This window comes from Rhinolophus hipposideros (assembly GCF_964194185.1).
Source record: "Rhinolophus hipposideros genome assembly, chromosome: 17".
NCBI classification, from domain to species: domain Eukaryota; kingdom Metazoa; phylum Chordata; class Mammalia; order Chiroptera; family Rhinolophidae; genus Rhinolophus; species Rhinolophus hipposideros.
The window spans coordinates 36482926-36504846 of record NC_138063.1 but is presented as its reverse complement, the minus strand read 5'-3'; the positions used below and the strand labels follow the sequence as shown (position 1 = coordinate 36504846).

General features: G+C 34.6%; 1 pseudogene across 1 annotated transcript; it reads left to right on the top strand.

The window, feature by feature from the left end:
• The first annotated feature begins 19154 nt into the window (after nt 1–19154).
• Nucleotides 19155–19934, top strand: LOC308509843 (ATP synthase F(0) complex subunit B1, mitochondrial-like; annotated as a pseudogene). The gene has a single exon. The product of its transcript is annotated as an ATP synthase F(0) complex subunit B1, mitochondrial-like (transcript).
• Nucleotides 19935–21921: the final 1987 nt, after the last annotated feature.

Here is a 21921-nt window from a genome sequence, read left to right as displayed (position 1 = left end):
AGTGGGAGAGCCCTCCTGGGGCAAACTCCCACAAAGGTCTAGCAAATTTTAAGCAGATATAGAAAAGGAACCCAATATTCTTCTGCAGCTCACTCCTCAAGCAATTTATACTCTAAAAAAAAGTAACATTTGATTTGCTATATTGTTACAGCTTTAATATAACATATTGTCTAGTGCATCCAATCTCTAGGAGCCAACATTTACTAAAAAAATGAATGTGTGATCTTTGGTGACAAAAATGTATTCATGCTCTTAATTATGAACAATAAAATGATCATCAAATCTGAATAGTGTGAAAGTAAGGCTGCCTGAATTTGTAATTCTCTTTTAAATACAGTGTTGGCCCAACTCACCCAGTGTCTAGTGATTTTATGGTTTAGAAGTTTGTTTTCTTGAAGTTGATGCAGCTGTTCTCTTTGAGTGAAGGTCCATGGGGAAAGACAGATAAACGCATAAAGCTTCTGGAAGCCATCCAACATCCCTCAAAATCAGCCATCAGCTTAATGTCTGGGTCAAAAGTATAACAAAGTTAGTCTTGGTAATTGTTCATGAGTTTTCAGAGAGACTCATTATCAACACTCACAACCTAGTTTCAGTCCAGTGGAGTTTTATGAGGCTAAATTCTAAGAAGAATCAAAATGCATGAGAATTTAAAGCTCAGCCTGGAGAATTGATGCTTACAACTGGTTATAAATAAGGTCTTTGTAAGAGCATTTAACATTGTTTTATTTCTTTGATTTACCAAAACACAAAGGCATTCAAAACCACTCAGTCTTTTTCGGTAAAGCACAGGCATGTACCAGTAAATCCAGCACATGCAGGTGAAGTGCTCTGAAATTATATAAAATTATCAGGTCTGCTGTGTAAGTCACTTGCACATATCATTAGTTCTAAAAGCTTTTATTTCCCCACAACAATATCATGGATTCCCACTTGTCACATCCTTTCTTTGTATCCTTGTTTCTATCAATTTCTTCTTTCCTCTGTAGTTTTCCACGTCACTTGAGTGATATTTTTCCAATGAGCATAATGTCAATATCTAAACTTTAGATATATGTGGGTAGGTGGAGGACCAGGGAAAGGGAACAGCAAGGCATCTTGGGAAGGAAAATTCATCTTCCCCTCTACTCACTCACATTGTTTGTCATGTGTGCTCTTATAGACCTCTCATTACTATGAATCTCAAACAATACTTTTCTTTTAAATGAGTGGTTACAAATTTTTACCAGGTACTTTTCTCTTTTACCTATATTTTAGCTTACCATCACCATTTCTTTAGACTAGAACTAGAGGAGATAGAGACAGAGGACCCAGGAGTCAAGAGCTTAGGTTTATTTTGTAGAAAGAAGCCACGGAGATTGGTGAATCCTCCTCATTTTCTAAAATAGACAAATGGAGGGATGGAAATATCATTTACTGAGATTAGAAAAAAACACAAGAAGGGTGGGTTTTGGAGAGAATATCTAATGTCCAGTTTAAGATATGTTAGACTTTAAAATAATTTACAATCATTCAAATGGAAATGTCCAAAAGGGAGATTGGATGCTAAGGTCTGGAGCCTAGACATGAGTTCTTACCACTACAGTGGCATATCTAGCTGGAGGGATTTTTTTTAACATCCCTCTTTTTCATATGACCAAATTATTTTTCAGTATTAATTCTGATATAGGACAGATAACAAAAATACAGAAAAAGTATAGAGAAACATTTTTTTATTGAGTATGTCTGTGCATTCAATAAAATAGTTAAATATTCCAGCATACAAAAATGAAAAGTAATGGAAAAATTATTTTTACTTACATTAGTGTATCTTTTGAAAAAAAAGGAATACATTATACCTATGTATTGTCTTTTTACCATAATGCATAATGGCATCATTGCATTTTCTGTTCTGTAAATTTGTCAATGATTTTATGAAAGTATGTATTTTTGTCATGTATTTTCTGTTCAATAAATAGAAAATTTGCCACTATCCCTTCCTTCCTAGATAACTGAAGAATACTTTTTTTAAAATTTATTTTAATTTCACAAGTTTCTTTCACATGAAGCAAAAGATATACAAAGAAAACCTTAAATATAATAGTAATTTTGGTGTTGATCATAAAATCCCATTTCACAGTGAATTCCAGAAATTACAATAGTGTTCATGTCTTTCTTCAGTTTGATTCTAGTGGTTTTGAATCATTTCTGCAGTTGAAAAACTTCAAGCACAAATAAAAATGGCAGGTAGTCAAATAGAATGATAGAACGGAAATAACTCAAATCATATTTCTTTATCTTTATAATTACTGTGCTATCACTGGTTATTTGCAATCTACTAATCAAAAGCAGAAACATATAGTACCATTGAATTTGAAGAGGGTGCACAAAGCAAGGTCAGACTATTTTTAACCTTTTTAAAACAGTTCAACAAGCTTTTTTTGCTTTTTGTTGTTTTTTATTTTTTTTGAGGGAGGAATATTTTACCACATATTATCCTATGATATTATTTACAATTTTCAGCAAATAGGGATGATAAAAACCAGACTGTCTTTTAGTCTGCTATGTTATTATTTTAAATTATCTGTAGGCAATGCATCTTTTTATTGCCTACATTGGAGTGAGCTCCTCTGCTGTCCCACTTTTGGTGTGTCATTGTGTTGCTAATACAAATTTAGGAGGTGACAAACTACAGACAATATTTAAACTCATGGGTGGGATAGGAATGTTTCAAGGGAAAGTTTTTAGTAAGGACAAAAAAGTTTTTAGTGAGAACAAAATCATGAGGATCTCCTAGTTTAGTAGTAAGATAGAGAAGGAGACCATAAAAGAATGACTGGGGAAATAAAAGAAATATCAAAGAAAGTGATATCACTAAAACTAAGAACAGTATATTTCAAGAAAGTAGAAGTGATCATCCTGTGAGATGCAGCCAAAAAATCAAATAGAACTGTTAAAAAAGTAACCATGCATTTGCCAACACAGAGGCAATTGGTGACTTTAGGAAGAGACGTTTCATGAGAATATCGGAAGTTAAAATGAGTTTAAGTATAAACAAATTGTAGAGTATGGTTGGATACCTAGAATTTCCAATGAATTAATTAACAAATTGGAAAATAATGAAAACAGACAACTCTTATTTATTTAATAAGATGGTCACATAGAAAATCAACATACAAAATTCCCAGCTTTGTCATGAAACAATGCTAATTAAAAATACAATTTAAACGAACTATTAACAACTATGTAACACATAGATATAAGCATAGCAATAAATATACAATACATGTGTAAAGAGATATATAAAACTTGACCAAGGGCCATAAAAAGAAGATTAGAACAAATGGGACACATATCATATTCTTGGATGGAAAAGCATAATGTCATAAAGTGCTCAAGTCTCTTTCAATTAATCTATGAGTTCAAAGCAATCCAACTCCAACTCCTAACAGGACTTTTTTTCTTTTGCTAATGAAGTGATTGTGAAATACATCTGGAATATAAAATATGGAAAATAGCCATCACATATTTGAAACATACAGTCATGAGGGACATGCCACTACAAGATATCAACTTATACTACAAAGCCACTATAATAAAAAATAGGGTTTATTGGAACCAGAATAATAAAATTGACCAGTGGAAAATAATAAAAGTTCTGTGAAGATACTTAATGTATCTATGAAAAGATAATGGATGATTAAGTGAGTACTTCAGATCGGTGCTGAAAGGAAGGGGTAACCTACACCGCTGGAGCACTCCCTTGGATCTCTGGGCCTGACCTCCCATTCCAGCCCTGCCCTGGTGGATGGTTCTGCACAGGTTTTCAACTGCTTGCTATGTGCTCCTTATTGCAATTTTGTGCTGAGCATCTCTTGCTTCCTGCCCTGGGGCTTCTCTGGTAATCTGATAATCCAATGTGAGTGCACTTGACTCTGATCCATACCAAAGGGGGATGAAAGCTAATGAATAAATGCTTCTCTCTTTCAAGACTGGAATGAATGATTCTGAGGTACCTGTGTCAAGGTACCGCCGAGTGTTCTCCATTGAGTACCTAGTCACCTGAAGCTGTGGCATACTAAATAATACTTGAATTGGCTTTCAGTCTGTCACTGTTGATACTCCATCCCTCAATTCTGCTCCTTCTGAACGCATTCTCAAAAAATAGATAACTCTGTCCCAGGCTCTGCTTTTGGGAAAAACTCATACTAAATCAGATGGACTATATAATAAATGGTGTTGAAAACCTGCAATAGGAAAAGGAATAAAGACACATCTCTACATGTAAACAAATTCCATAAAAGTTAAAAAGTTAAATGTAACGATATCCACCCCCGCCCCTGCAAAAGAAAGTAGTTGAAAATACTACGAAAGTGGAAGTTCTCTCTTCCATTTCCACTTTCTTCTCTGTATCTTTCAGCCTCTCTTTGTCAATGTGATTTCATTTGTTCTATCATCCAAATATTTGTCAGAATACCATGTCTGCTAAAGGTCCCTTCTTATTTGCAGTGATTTTTACAGGTTTATTTTCTTCTGTGCATCTTTCATTGCGATTAGATTTTAGGTGGACAGTGGAAATAAGAGCATGCATTTAGTCTGCCATCTGGACGCACGATATTTTCAGTTTTGCAGTCGTTATATCTCTTGTTAACACCATCAAGCTGTATTAAAAGGTCTAATTTGAGAGTATCTGACAAGTAGAATTGCATCAAACTATGTTGATTTTTATTCATTAATTAAGCTATTCTCAGTTGTCCAGTTGAGACACAAATGTCACCTGATGTTGCACTGTCTTTATCACAGCATTCCAGAGCCTGAAGGTTTTGTGAGAACTCTGAGTCCGTGGACATCCAATATACGGCTCACTGACCAATTAGCCTATGCTGTCCTTGCTGTGACGTCCCTGAGAGTCTTTCCATTTTTAAAAATTACATGAAGTAGCATTCACGTGCTACGAGGCAAGCAGTTCCTAACTATCTACCTATATTGACCATTTAAAATTGTCTATTGAGAAATGAATTAAATAGTAAGTGGTACATATTATGCGGTTTAATTTAATTTACTGGAATTTTATAATGAATTTATGAAAAAATAAGTAAGCATACAAAAATCTCCATATGAGTTTTCTGATGTTTTAATTGTATGTATCATGTCTATTCTAAGGATACATACTGTAGGCTTATAATTATATAAGTTAATATGGACTACCTTTACACAGATACCTGTTCAAATGGCTCACCATTAAATATATGTTCCTAATACCCAAAAGCCCTCATTTAAAATATGTCAACATTGTGGTCTAGAGAGCAAAAGATTTTCTCGTGATCTTACTTATAGGCCAATTCTAAATCCTCATTTTCTAATTCAGAAAGATCAATCAGACAACGTTATTTTTTTGCTTTATCCATTAATAGATGATTTTCAGTGTCAAGCGAGTGATATTTAACTAAATAGGGAAAGGCATAGAACAATTTAGGCTACATGATTTTTTAAAATTTAATTTTGAAATAATTATGGATTCAAAAGAAGTTGACAGAATAGTACAAAGGAATCCTCCGTACCCTTTATCCAGTTTCCGCCAATGACTACTTCTTACATAACTATAGTATAATACCAAAACCAGAAAAATGACATTAATACATTGTGTATTTATGGTTCTATGTCATTTTATCAGCAGTGTCGATCTGTGTAATAACTTCTGCAATCAAGGTAGAGAACTATTTCCTCACCACAAAGATCTCCTTTGTGTTACTCGTTTACACTCAACATTTCCCTCCCCCTACCATCTTCCCCTACCCATCTCTAATCCTGGCATCCACTTATTTGTTATCCATAGCCATAATTTTATCGTTTTTAAAATGTTGTTTAAATGGAATCATACAAGATGTGATCTTTTGATACTGGCTTTTAAATGCAACATAATGCACTTGAGAGCCATCCAACTTATTGCATACATCTATAGTTCTTTTTATTTATTTTTTGTTGCTTGATATGATTCGTATTTTTATTTTACGGCATGGATGTATCACCATTTGCTTACCCATTCCCCCATTGAAGGACATTTTGGTTTTCAATTTTTGGCTATTGCAAATAAAGCTACTATGACTAGTTATGGGCACATTTTATGTGAGTATAAGTTTTCATTTGTCTGGGATAAACACCCAGGAGTGAGATTACTGTGTTATATGGTAAGTATATGTTTAATTTTTTTAAAAGGAACTTTCTATTTTCCATTTCTACAAGCAATATATGAGAAATGCTGTTTCCCAGAATCCTTGTGAGCATTTGGTATTGTCACTATTTTTTATTTTAGCTGTTCTAATAGGCTTGTAGTCATATCTCCTTGTAGTCATATATCATAGTTAATTTGCATTTCCCTGATGGCTAGTGCTGTTGAACATTTTTTCATGTGCTTATAGATACTCTTCTGGGAAATGTCTTTTATATTTTTAGCCCATTTTCTAATTGGATTTTTTGTTTGTTTGTTTGTTTTTATTGTTGATATTTGAGAGTCTCTTATCAATTCTAGATATGAATCCTTCATCAGATATGTAGTTTATAAGTATTTTCTCTCAGTTTGTCATTTGTCACAAACTACACCTTTCACTCTTTTAACAGTCTTTACAAAGCAAAATATGTTAATTTTGATAGTGTCCAATTTACTAATATTTCCTTCTATGGATCATGCTTTTGGTATAAAGTCTAAGAATTCTTCACCAAGTCCTATACCCTGAAAATTTTCTCCTATACTTTTTTTTCTGCAAAGCTTTATAGTTTTACATTTAATATTTAAATCTATGATCCATTTGGGTTAATTTTTGTATAAGGTGTGAGTTTTTGATTGAAACTTATATTTTTGACTATGGATATTCAACTCCTCCATTCCCATTTGTTAAAAAGAATATCCTTTCTCCATTGAATTGTTTTGTACTTTTCTTAAAAAAATTAGTTGATTGCACATATTGGATTATTTCTGGGTTTTCTATTATGTTCCATTAATCATATGTCTATTCCTCTGCTAATACGACACAGTCATGATTAATATACTTAAGTAATAAGTCTAGAAATTGGGTGGACAAATTCTAACCACTTTAGTTTTCTTTTTCAATTTTTTTAAGCTATTTTAGTTCTTTGCTTTTTAATATAAATTTTAGAGTGCTCTTACACATATCTAAAATGAAATATTGCTGAGATTTTGATACGAAATGAGGTAAACCTGTATATCTATTTGGGGAGAATTGACATATTGATTATGTTGAGTCTTCAAATCTACAAATATGCTATGTCTTTCCTTTTATTTATTTTTTTATATCAAACATTTTATTTTTTGTTTTTTTTTTAAAGATTTTTACCAAAATGTAGCTAACACAGAATATTATATTTGTTTTAGGTATATATCATAGTTATTCAATAGTACCTACCTGGCACTATACAGAGCTATTAGCACATTATTGATTATATTCCCTATGCTAAAGAAATGGTCCCCACTATAAGCCCAGCAACCATCTGACACTGTACCATGCTATCACAATATTATTGATTATATTTCTATACTGTATATAATACATTCCCAAGACTTATTTGTTTTATATCTAGAACTTTGAACCTGTTATTCTTTTTTTCTTTCTCCCCATTTTAATTTTTTAGAGTTGACATTCAATATTCTTTCCATTTATTTGAATCTTCTGTGATTTTATTCATTAAAATTTTATAGTTTTCAGCATATAAGTCCTGTACATGTTTTGTTAGATTTCTCTCTCTCTCTCTTTTCAGCTATTGTAAATGGTACTTTTTGGTTTCACATGTTCATTGATTGCAAATAGACACAACTGATATTTGTATGTTTATGTTGTAAATTAACACTTGATATTTCTAATTTTACTTGTTAATTAAATTTTGTATAAGTCTCATGGTAACAACAAAACGAAAACTTAAAGTGGATACATGAAAGATGAAGAATCAAACATATCACCATTAACAATCATCAAATCACAAATGAAGAGAGAAAGAAAGGGCAAAAAAAGAAAAGCAAAGACACAACCAGTAAACCATTAAGCAGATGACAATAGTTGTTTTTTTCAATGATTAATTACTTTAAATTTAAATGTATTAAAATCCCCAATTAAAAGACATAGAGTAGATGAACGGATAAAAACAAGACCCAGTTATATGCTCCTTACAAGATACTGACTTCAGCCTTAAGGACACACAAAGGCTAAAAGTGAGGGATAGAAAAAGATATCCCATGATATAAAAATAAAAATAAAAAACACTGACAGGGATAACCATACTTATATTAGACAAAATAAACTTTAAGTTTAAAACTGTAACAAGAGACCAAGATGGTTATTACATAATGGTAACAGGGTCAATTCATCAAGAGGACATAACAATTTTAAATATATATGCACACAGCATTGGAGCATCTAAATATATTAAGCAAATATTAACACATCTGAAGTGAGAAATAGATAGTAATACAATACTAAAAAGGGACTTCAGTATCAACTTTCAGTAATAAATAGATCAACCAGATAGAAAAATCAATAAGGAAACATTAGGCTTCAATTATACTTTAGATAAATGAACTCAATAGACATACTGTGTTTCCCTGAAAATAAGACCAGTCGGACCATCAGCTCTAATGCATCTTTTGGAGCAAAAATTAATATAAGACCTGGTCTTATTTTAATATAAGACCGGGTCTTTATAATATAATGTAATATAATATATTATAATATAATATAATACAATACCATATAATATAATACCTGGTCTTATGTTAATTTTTGCTCCAAAAGACACATTAGAGCTGATGGTCCAGCTAGGTCTTATTTTCAGGGAAACATGGTATACAGAACATTTCATTCAACAGCAGCAGAATACAAATTCTTCTCAAACCCATGTGGAATGTTCTCCAGGATAGATCATATGTTGTTTACAAACCTGAAACTTAAATATATATATATTTAAGTGTATATATATATATATATATATATATATATATATATATATATATGTATTTAAATATATATATATGAAAAAAATATATATATGAAAAAAATATATATATATATGAGAAATAAACAAAGATACAAGAGGGAGCATTGAAAAACTGACCCACATTTTTTATACATTAAACCAAGGATTGAGACATTATAAAAATATTATCTTGAAACAAATTAAAGTGAAAACACAACATATTAAAACCTATGGAGATTTCCAGTCAAGAAGGCAGAGTAGGTAAAACTGTGCTTGCCTCCTCTCATAACCACGTCAAAATTACAACTAAACTATAGGACAACCAACATGACAAATCACCAGAATTCTAGTTGAACCAAAGGCCTACAACTAAGGACATACAGAAGAAACTACCTTGAGACTGGTAGGAGGGGCAGAAATGTGGAACATGGTGCACCTACAACTGCATGTGACCATTAAAAATTGGGAGGGATATCTTGGCTTAGGAGCTCTCACTCCCTGGAGGAATGATATGTCCAGCCCCACACCAGGCCCTCCAGCTCAGGGTTCCAGAGTTGGGGAAAGAAGTCCCGTGAAACCCAGAGGAGATAGTGGCTGGATGAGACAGAGGGTAGTCAGAGTCCCAGGAGCTTCTCTCAAAGGGCTGGTACATGGACTTACTTGCTGACAGACTCACTTGCTCTAAGCTCCAGTGCTGGGGCAGCAGCTTGAAAGGTGCCAGGAACACATGAGGAGGAACTGAGTTGTCTGGCTTTAGGGCAAGGGTTGGAGGAGCAGCATTCTGTCAGACAGAAGTGCTGGCAGAATCCATTGTTTTATTTGTTTGTTTGTTTGTTTTTGAGCCATGCAGACGTGGGCAGGTGCCATAAATGAGTATCCATCATTCAGGCTAACTCATTTTGTCTGCCCTCATGATTCCCTCAGACCCTGCCCCAAACAATTTGCAGGCCCACTCAAGCTGCTTCGAGTGGCTTTCCCATACAAATAGACTGTCTTGGTTTATGATGTGAACTTTCCTAAAATCTCTCAAAGGTTCACAAAACTCAAACAAGCAGTATTTGGGCTCAGTATGCCCTGTGTCTCATGCTGAGCAGCCCCAAGCCCAGCACTAGTGGCAGCTGGCCTCAGTTCACAGGTTGGCCTCTGGAGGCACCTCCAAGCATAACACGGGTGATGACCATCTGTTGGTTGCTTTGTGGCTCGTGCCAAGTGATGCTATGCGGGGCACTGGTTGTGGCTGAACTTGGTCTGTGGTGGGCTCCCTTCTACAAGGCCTCAGGAATGGCATGCCTGGTGGCCCGCTTCAAACCAAGCCCGAGCATCACCTCGCCACCTCCAAGGACTACATATGCAAAAGGCAGACTGGGCAGGCACAAGAGGCCTGCTAAATTGAATACTGCTTTGTAGGGTCAGCCCCTGCACCACAACTTCACCACTATAGTCACAGCCAGTCTTCACTACCAATAAATCCGAGGGTCAATCCCTCAAATTGATATGCAAACACAGCCAAGACTCAATTACAACAGGAGAGCACACATAACTCTTATAAGAAACACACCTGAAGTACCCAGCTCAGGTGGTGCTGGTGGAGAACCAGAGAGACTGTGCCACTGGTCCTCACAGGAGACCTACTACATAAGGCCATTCTACTAAATCCAGAAGGCATAGCAGCCCTGCCTAATACATAGAAACAAACACAGGAAGGCAGTCAAAATGGGGAGACAAAGAAACATGTCCCAAATAAAAGAGAACAAAGCTCCAGAAAAAGAACTAAAAATGGAGACAAGCAATCTACCAGACAAGAGTTCAAAACACTGGTTATAAAGATCCTCAGGGACCTCAAGAAGTACTCCAACAAAGAGGTAGGACACATAAAATGGAGATAGAAAACAAAAATGAACCAGTGATAAATAAAGGACACAATAAGTAAAATGAAGAATACATTAGAGGGAATAAACAGTAGATTAGATGAAGTAGAGGGCTGAATAGGGTCCAAGATAAGGTAGCAGAAAACACGCAAAGAGAACAGAAAAAAAGAAAAATAATGAGAGTTTAAGGGGCCTCCGGGACAACATCAAGCGTATCAACATTCGCATCATAAGATTTCCAGAAGGAGAAGACAGAGAGCAAAGAATGAAAACCTATTTGAAGAAATAGTGATGAAAAACTTCCCTAACCTAGCAAAGGAAATAGATATGTAATACCAGGAAGCACAGACAAGAGAAATCTAAAGATGTGTCCATACCAGGACACATCATAATTAAACTGCCAAAGGTTAAAGACAAAGAAAGAATCGTAAATGCAGCAAGAAAAAAACAGTTACCTGTAAAGGACCACCCATAAGACGTCGGCTGATTTCTCAACAGAAACTTTGCAGGCCAGAAGGGATTGGCAAGAAATATTCAAAGTGAAAAAATCAAGGACCTATAAACAAGATTACCATACCCAGCAAAGCTATCATTTAGAATCAAAGGACAGATAAAAGCTTCCCAGACAAGAAAAAGCTAAAGTTCATCACCACTAAACTACTATTACGAGGAATGTTAGAAGGATGTCTTTAAAACTAAAAAAATAAAAGATCAAAAATAAGAATAACAAAATGACAACAACTACATATTTGTCAACAATTATTAATACTTTAAATATAAATGGATTAAATGCTCTAATCAAAAAACAAAGTGGCTAAATGGATAAGAAAGGAAGACCCTTACATATGCTGTCTACAAGAGATGCACTTCAGATCAAAAGACACACAGATTGAAAGTAAAGGGATCATAAAAGGTATTTCACGGAAATTGAAACAAGCCAAAAAGCTGGGATAGTAATATGGAAACCAGACAAAACAGGCTTTTAAACAAAGGCTATAACAAGAGACAAAGAAGGACCTGGTAATATCACTCCTCGGTATTTATTCAAAGAAACCCAAAACATTACTTCAAGGAGATATGTGCATTCATATTGTCATCATAGCATTGTTTATAATGTGCAGGGTGTGGAAGCAGCCTGGGTGTCCGTCGCTGGAAGAATGGATAAAGAGTAGGAGGTACATATATACAATGGAATATTGCTTGGCCATGGAAGGGAATGGGTTCTTGCCATCTGTGGCCGCGTGGATAGACCTGGAGGGTATTGTGCTGAATGGAGTACGTCAGACAGTGAAAGACAGATGCAATGTAATTTCACTTATATGTGGAATCTAAAGAAGAAAATAAACAAACAGAACAGAAACAGACTCATAGATACAAAAAGACATTTTGAGGATTTCCAGATGGGAGGGGTGTTGTGGGGCAGAGTGAAAAAAGGTGTTTAAGAGATTAAGAAATTAAGAAGTACAAATTGGTAGTTACAAGATAGTCATGGGGATGTAAAGTCAAGTAGAGGGAATATAGTCAATAATACAATAATAAATATGAATAGTGTTAGGTGGGTCCTGGACTAGTCAGGGAATCACTTCTTAAATTATATAAATGTCTAACCACTATGCTGTACACCAAAAATTAATATAAAATAATATTGAATGTCAACTGTAATTTTAAAATTTAAAAACAGGGTGTAAAATTTAAAGAGAAATAAGAGGTTCAAATTTCCAGGTATGAAACAAATAAGTCACGGGATGTAATGTACAGCATAGGAAATACAGTCAATAATATTGTGATAGCGTGGTACAGTGTCAGACGGTTGCTGGACTTATCATGGTGATCACTTCTTTAGGTATATAAATGGGGAATAACTATGGTGCACACCTGACACTAACATAATATTGTATGTTAGCTATATTTTAATAAAAACCTTAACAAAATAAAATCCATGTGATACATCAAAAAGAGATCTAAGAGGAACGTTTATAGAATAAACACCAACATTAAGGAAAAAGAAAAATCTCCCATAAACAACCTGATTTTACGCCTCAGGAAACTATAGAAAGAAAAGCAAAGTAAGCCCAAAATTAACAGAAGAAAGAACATTACATATATCGGAGCAGATGTTCCCTTATGAGATAAATAAGGTCTAGAGATCTGATGTACAGCATGGTGACTATAATTAACAATAGTGTATTTTATACTTGAAATTTGCTGTGATAGTTTAAATATTCTCACTACCCCAAAACACAGTAAATATGTGAGGTGATACATGTGCTAATACTTGATCATGGTAATCGTTTCACAATGTACATGTTTAATAAATCATCATGTTACACATTTTAAACATATACAATTTTATTCATCAATTATACTCAATACATCTGTCAAAATCTTTTTGAAAACAAAAAATATTAAAATTCCGTTGGATTCTGCTTTATATCTTTTATTTCTTTGCTGAGAATTTCTATTTTCCATGTGTTTCAAACATATTTGTAATTGATTATCAAAGCATTTTACGATGGCAACTTTAAAATTCTTATTAGGTATTCTGCATATGCTATATGTTGACTGGTTTTTCTCATCCAGATAGTGATTTTCCTGGTTCTTGGTACTGGAAGCAATTTTGGACTGAAACCTGGACATTCGGAGAATTATATTGTGTGACTGTCTCTATGATAGCTGAGTTTCTCTGGCATTGCTCCAAAGGGAAACAGTGATATCATCTCCTTACTACCACATGGATGGGGAGCTCCGTGTTCCTCACTTAGCCTCCATTTGTAACCCGGAGAAGCGAATCTGCTCACTGTTGCTGAGTGCATGTGATTTTTCAGTGTCTTCACTAGGTCCCTGCTGATATCACACTGGTTGACAGGTGTATGGAGGCCTTGTTTTTGCTTTCCGTATAGCCTTCTATTATCTTGGTGAGGTTGTAGGGGACAGTGGCCTCTTTAGCTGGGTGGTAATAAAAGTCCAGACTCTCCATTAGTTCTCTGACTCCACCCCAGCATGCAGGGGGAATGGGCACCTCATGATCAACTGATGAGGGTAGAAGTCCAGGCTATCCATGTGGTCCCCACTGACACCTGGGGGTTGATACTTCACTGCTGCCTGGGGGTAATGAAGGTCCCAGCTCTGTACTTGGACTTGGCTGACACCACCCTGGCGGAGGAGTTATGGTGCTTAATTATAACCTGTTGAAGTAGAAGTCTACTCTAGTCTATGTTTAGGTGGGATGGGAAAGTTTTTCTATGCTATTTGGTTGGAATAGAGCAGTTATTATCTAATAGTTTTCTGTCATATTAAGCTGCCTCCTTCCTGGTCCTTCAAATAGAAAGAGTGAACTTTCCTTGGACTCTTTTATCTATGTTTGTTAGCGTTTGTTCCCAGTTGCCCATTTCTCCAGCACCTAATCTTGGACACATGAGGCAAAAAGAACTGAGAGCACTCACTGCTATGTTGTTCTTTGAGTCCACGGGTTCTTAGCTGGTCTGCCTTTTTTTCCTTCACTTTTCAGTCTTCTTATGTCTGTTTGATATATAATGTCCAAGGATTTTAACTGTATTTAGAAGAAAGCAGAAGTCTTACAAGATTTATTTGAATTATTAACAATGCAAAACATAACAGGAAGACAATAGTCATCTCTGTCCTTAAAATTGGAACGTTATTTCACTGTTTGCTAACAGTGTTGCCCATATAATTACAAAGAGAAGGCAACATAGGTGAGTAGAAGCCAAACTGAAATATTCAACATTTTTGTTTAAAATTATTAACAGCCTAAAACAGGTTTTGTTTTTTTTTTTTTGTTTGTTTGTTTTTTTTTATGGACCGAGCCAATAGGAATTCCCAACCCCTTCTTCCTGGTTAGAAATGTAGATGCTTTTATTGCTAAGTTCTGGCTAATGTGACATAAGTATTGATGGGATCTTCTAGAAAGGCTTTAGTTTTTCTCGATAATAGAGGCCAGATATAGCCCGTTCTACCTGTTTTCCCTTTTCTTTTTCTCTCTGATAGGATGGGATGGCTGAAGATGCCATCTTGAAACCTCAGGGAAATGTCAATAGATTACAGAGAGTTCATACCTTCTATCAACAATTGGCAAGTTTTTTTTTTTTTTTTTCCCCTGCAAAGTCCCAGCTAATTAATATTTTAGGTTTTGCAGGCTATGCCATCTCTGTCACAAATGCTCAGTTCTGCTGCACTATTGTGAAAGCATCCATACAGAATACTTGAGTGAATTAGAATGGCTCTGGTCCAGTGAAACTTTGTTTACTAAAATAGATGATGAGCCAAATTTGGCCAGTGGATGCAGTTTGCCTATCATTTCTGTCTTCCAGCAGTGAACCAATGTCAGCAGCAGAATAAGTCTAGACTCCTTGTTATAGGAAAATGTAAGGTGGATTTACTTCATTCATTATAGTTGGGGTTTCTTACTTGTAGCAGCACGTATGACTGATCCAAAGCCTATATGAAGTATATTTAAATTTCTCACTAGAGTTCTTGTGAAGATAAAAAAAGAATGTTGAAATTCCCAGCACAGAAAAGTAAAGGCAAGTTTTCCGAAGGGTTGCATTAAACAAATGCAGGCATTTTCCTCTTAAAAATAGCAGCACCATTTCACAGGAACAATAAGGAAAGATATTTTGTCCTTGTTTGTCTGTCTTTCCGTGTACCAAGTAATCTAAGTAACTTACAAAACTGGACAACTTTAATTTTAGAGTGTGGATACTCTTGTGATGGCCAGAGCTCTCTCTGTGTCTGCTCTCTCCTACCCAGAATCACACAGACACAAAACTCCTACAGCCAGAGAAAAACGACAACTTCCAGAAAAGCAATGGGACAGCAAGTCTTGAAGTGATGCTGCTGGTTTCTGGAGGAAGGCTAATTGTTTGCTTTTTCCATTTTGAGGATGGGTTGTGTCTAAATGTACTTAGCTCTAATCAGAGGCATTAACATAACTTTACCTAAACTTTGAGATACAGCTTTACATTGATGAAGATAGCATACATATTTTTGAGAGTCTAAAAATAGTCAACATTGGGAAGGATACAGTAAGATTGTCATATTACTTTTAGAAGTCATTTAAAAAACAACAACAACTTGGTAATATGTATCAAAATTTTAAAGGAGTTTATATGCTTGAATTAATTTATTCTGCTTTTAGGAAACTCTCATGTAGAAATAATCACTGTGCAAAAGGCTTTATGTATAAAGAATTCACTGTAATAAGATTTTCAATATTAAAAATTAGAACTCTAAATATTCAGCAATAGAAAATTTGTTAAATGAAATATGAGCTATGCATGTAAAGGAATATCTTGAAACCATGCAAAAAGTACAGCAACAAAGGGACTGCCTAAAGTATGATGTTAAATGAAAAAAAGCAGAATATAGACCTCTGGTAGGAAAATGTTCTGATTTGCTTTAAGATTTTTTTGGTACTTTTGCTCTGACTTTTTTTCTATTGTGAGATTATTTTCAAACTCTTTCTGTATGTATCTATTTCTCTACATATTTTTCATAGGTACCTATGTATCTATCTACATAGAAAAAAGACAAGAAATAATTACAGCCATGTGTTAGCAGTATTTATTGTTGGGGTTACACATAATTTTTCTTTCTTATATTTTTTGTTTTACTTTCATGTAATGAACAGAATTAAACAATAATGTTTAATTAAATGAGAATCATGGCTTAAAAAGAGAATCTACACATATGCCAAAATGTAGCTTGTTAACCATGAACAAATCTACAGTCCATTTGTATGTCTCTATATATTTATAATCATCTTTATTCACAAAGAACAAGTTCTTAGCTTTGTACTCTGTTACCTTAGAATTTTTCTCTTAATTCAACATCTCTTTTCTCTCCAGTTTTAAGGTCAAAAGGAGGGCAGTGAGAAAAACTTCTTCTTAATATAACTTTCTCTCAATCAAGTTTTAAAAATATTCCAATATCCTCCATAATAGATTCACTCTTCAGAATCACACATACTAAAGTGTTGCTTCACACTCTTGCTTATTACTTTTCCCCCAGATAAGTTCCATGAATAGGTCCATAGAAAGGGAGTTAAAACCTAAATAAGTTTCAATGGATAGGATTTAAAAACCTTAGGCCTGAAGTCTTTGGAAGGTATTAATTAAATAATTAATTAATTCATTCATTAAATTATGTTTTTTAACTTGAATTTCTTTATGTGACGGTGGAGGATAATATAAAGATAAAACAAATATGTTCTCCTATTGTAGTATAGTGTATACTCTAGAACTGGAGAAAGCTACAAGGTTAGACAATTAAGTTTGCGAACTCATCCTAGAAAAAGTGCTACATACCTCATTGCTGAATATCACTATGGTCACCTTTGAAGTACTCCCCTTGGGAAGCTATGCACTGGACACCAGCACCTAGTCTATCCTTCAAAGCAATTTTGGAACTCTTTTTCTGGAATGGCCATTGGAGGTGTTGTTGTATTACCCTTGATATCCTAAATGTTATCAAATGTCTTTTTCTAAATATTTCCTTTATGTTTCGATAAAGAAAGACATCATTGGGGGCCAGGTCAGGTGAGTAGGGAGGGCGTTTCAATGCAGTTATTTGTTTACTGGCTAAAAACTCCCTCACAGACAGTGCCCTGTGAACTGGTGCATTGTCGTGATGCAAGAGCCGTGAATTGTTGAGGAAAAGTTCAGGTAGTCTAACTTTTTCATTCAGCCTTTCAGCACTTCCAAATAGCAAACTTGATTAACTGTTTGTCCAGTTGGTACAAATTCATAATGAGTAAATCCCTTTTATATCAAAAGAGTTAGCAACATCATTGCAATAAGTTCACAAACTTAATTGTCAGACCTCGTATGCTAATAAGTAACCAGAATACAATTAAACAATGAAATACATAGTAGAAGAGGAATAATAAAATGATACAAGGCCCCTTACACCATATATAAAAATTAACTCAAAATGGATCAAAGTATAAATGTAAGACTTAAAACTATAAAACTCTTGGAAGAAAATACAGGACAAAAGCTTCAAGACATTAGATTTACAATGATTTCTTGGATAGGACACCAAAGACACAGGCAACAAAAGAGAAAAATAGATTTGATTTCATGAACATTAAAATAATTATGTATCTCCAAAGACAAGGGAAGTAAAAGCTAAAATAAATGAATGGGACTACATCAAACTTAAAAGCTTCTGCACAGCAAAAGAAACCATCAACAAAATAATGAGGCAACCAACTGAATGGGAGAAGATTTTTGCAAACAGTACCTCCGATAAGGTGCTAATATCCAAAATATACAAGAAGCTCATGAAACTCAACAACAAAAAAACAAACAACCCAATTGAAAAATGGGCAGAGGACCTGAAGAGACATTTCTCCAAAGAGGACATACAAATGGCAAATAGACATATGAAAAAAATGCTCAACATCACTAATCATCAGAGAAATGAAAATAAAAACCACAATGAGATATCACCTTATCTCAGTCAGCATGGTTGTCATCAACAAGACAAATAGTAACAAGTGTTAGAGAGGCTGTGGAGAAAAAGGAGCCCTCATACACTGTTGGTGGGAATGCAGACTGGTGCAGCCCTTATGGAAGGCAGTGTGGAGGTTCCTCAAAAAATTAAGAATAGAATTACCATATGACCCAGAAATCCCTCTCCTGGTTATCTACCCAAAAAAATCTGAAAACATTTATCCATAAAGACACATGTGCTCCCATGTTTATTGCAGTTTTATTTATGGTGACCAAGACATGGAAACAACCAAAATGTCCTTCGATAGATGAATGGATAAAGAAATTGTGGTGTATATACACAATGGAATACTATTCGGCGGTAAAAAAAGATGATATAGGAACATTTGTGACAACATGGATGGATCTTGAGAGTATGATGCTAAGCGAAATAAGTCAGACAGAAAAAGCAGAGAACCATATGATTTCACTGATATGTGGTATAGAAACCAAAAACAACAAAGGAACAAGACAAACAAATGAGAAATAAAAACTCATAGACACAGACAATAGTTTAGTGGTTACCAGAGGGTAAGGGGGTGGGGGGTGGGAGATGAGGGTAAGGGGGATCAAATATATGGTGATGGAAGGAGAACTGACTCTGGGTGGTGAACACACAATGGGATTTATAGATGATGTAATACAGAATTGTACACCTGAAATCTATGTAATTTTACTAACAATTGTCACCCCAATAAACTTTAATTAAAAAAAAAAATGTGTCAGGTGAGAGTCCATCTTGCTTCTGCCCCAAACAGACTCTCACATCCAAGTCACTAGTTTGCCAAGAACCCTGAGCAGACCATCACTTACCATGCTATCCCAGGTGACATTTTCTGCTACTACCACAGTGGCCCCCTCTCTGAAGAATGCAGCCCTCCTTGGTCCAAGGGTACTGCAGGCAACAAAGTTCTTTCATGCTGGGCAGCCATGTCTTGCCCTTATACCACCTCTTTCTGAATATGACGGAAAAGATTGTCATGGGCTGATCCCTGAAGAATCCTTCCAATTCCTTTATCCTAAAACTGATGTAATGGGATCCTATGTGCTTAGAACTAGGCTTATCTTATATTTTCTATCTAAAGCAATATATGTGAGACCATCTCTGACATATCAGCAATAAGGCTGATTGTCTATGTAATTAAAGAAATATGGTGCCTGTATTGGGGAATTTGCTGACAAATTCAATGATCAAAAAATTGCCCAATTAGAAGAGGTGGAATGGGCTTCCATCAAATACATCCAGTATACAATTGATCTGAAGAAGTCACAGTAGGCACTGATCCAAAAGCGCCATTATCTTTTTGATGTCTGGAGGAATAAGATTGATATGGACTTGGAGGTTATTACCAGGAATGGCTGCATAAAATATACAGGAGGTAAAAAATTGCCTGGACTTTCCTATGTCTGTGCAGACCATGATGCATTGAAAGGAACAAGAGCACATGATAAACTGGATGGATAAGCACATAGTACAGAGAAGGAAAAGGAGACAGTTACCAGGTGCATTGTAGATCTAAAGCTGCTTGCAAAGAAAGCTGAAGCAGAGCCTGTAAATGCATCTATGTCAATTGAGACAGCCAGAAACAGTTGACTGACTAAATGAAAACTTGTCCACGTGACAAAACTAGTTTATCTTTTTTGTGTTCTTGTCTGCTGAAGTTATAGTTTATCTCACCTAAAATCACAAAAATTGAGTTTCATACAGTGAGAAAATTAAAGTAAGCTATTGGCCACTGAAAAAACAATAACGGGCATGCCAAAAAATATATACACGTGGCTTGTATTTATGTTGTTATTGGTATATATTATTACAATTTTATTTCATTTTTTTTCTTTCTTAAAATGTGTATACATTTTTTTTTTGGCACTCTCTGTATATGCTTCAAAAGAAGGTATCAACAGAGTTAAAAAGACAACCCACAGAATGAGAGAAAATATTTGCATATTACATATCTGATAACCGACTAATATCCAGAATATATAAAGAACTCCTAAAATTCAACAATAACTGACCAATTCGAAAAGGGCAAAGGACTTTAATAGACATTTCTCCAAAAAAAGATGCACATATAATAAGCTAATGGCTGATAAGCACATGAAAAGGTGCTTAGCATTAGGGAAATATAAGTCAAAACTACAATGAGATTCTACCTCACACACATTAAGATGGCTACTATCAAAAAAAATGGACGGTAATCGTTGGAGATGGTGTAAAGGAATTAAAACCCTTGTGAACTATTGGTGGGAATGTAAAGTGGATCAGCCACTGTGGAATACAGTATGACACTTCCTCAAAAAATTAAAAATAGAGTTATCATATGACCCAGCAATTTCATTTCTGAGTATATACTTACAAGAATTGAAAGCAGGTTCTCAAAAAAATATCTGTACACCCATGTTCATAGCAGCATTCTTCACAATAGCTAAAATGTAGAAGCAAACAAGTTCCATCAATGGATAAGTGTATAAACAAAATATGACATATACATACAATAGAATATCATTCAGCCTTAAAAATGAAAGAAATTCTCACATATGCTATAACATGGATGAACCTTGAGGACATGGCTAAGTGAAATAAGCCAGGCACAAAAAGACTAGTCATGTATGATTCTACTTATATGAGGTACTTAGTCAAAATCAAAAAGTAGAACAGTAGTGCCAGGGGCAGGGGGAACAAAGGAATGGGGAGTTATTGTTGAGTGGGAATAGAGTTTCAGTTTTATAAGATGAAAAATGTTCTAGACAGGTTGGTAGTGATGGTTACACATTATAAATGAATTTAACACAGCTAAGCTTTGCAGTTAAAAATGGTTAAGCTAGTTGAATTTTAAGTTATGTATATTTTATCACAAAAAAAGAAGAAAAAAATGTTATAAGGCCTTCAGAGAAAGAACTAAATGAACATATGTTCAAAACTCTATAATACAAATGAATAAAATAGTCCATTTTAGGAGAAAGTAAAGATATTGCTAGTCTCTAAGAAAAGGTAGGCAATTTCAGTACCATAACATAAAATCATCTAAAAAAGTAGATTGTAGTAGCTCAGAGGCATTTTCTTCTGTAAGTGTCAAGACAGATAACAAGGCTTCTGCTTACTTTTTCTCACACACCACAATCTTCTACTCTACTTACCTCCTTCCCCAAATAATAGCAAAATAAAATATCTGGCTAAAATGTGAAAGTAGGCAATAGTTATATTTTTAATCAATAATTTATTTGTTAGCATCAATTGTATATAAAGATGAAAGAAGGAGCAGAACAGGATTACCAGCCATATGGAAATATAAATGGAATCAATTGAACTTGCTGATATTGGACAGTTTTTGACCTACACGAGTGGCAATTTCACATGGTTTATTTAATAGGTATTTGACAACTAAAAGAAAAGGAATACATCACTTCTCAGCCTTTTGGCTAAGATCAAGGGTAAAAAATGGAATTGCAAAAAGATCTCTAAATGAGGTGCTTGTCTTTATTATATAAAGTGTGTTGAATTAACAGAGTCTATTTTTTTAAAAAAAAACTGTCGATGTATAACTGGAGCTCTACTTCATAATATCTGTTTCCAAAGAACT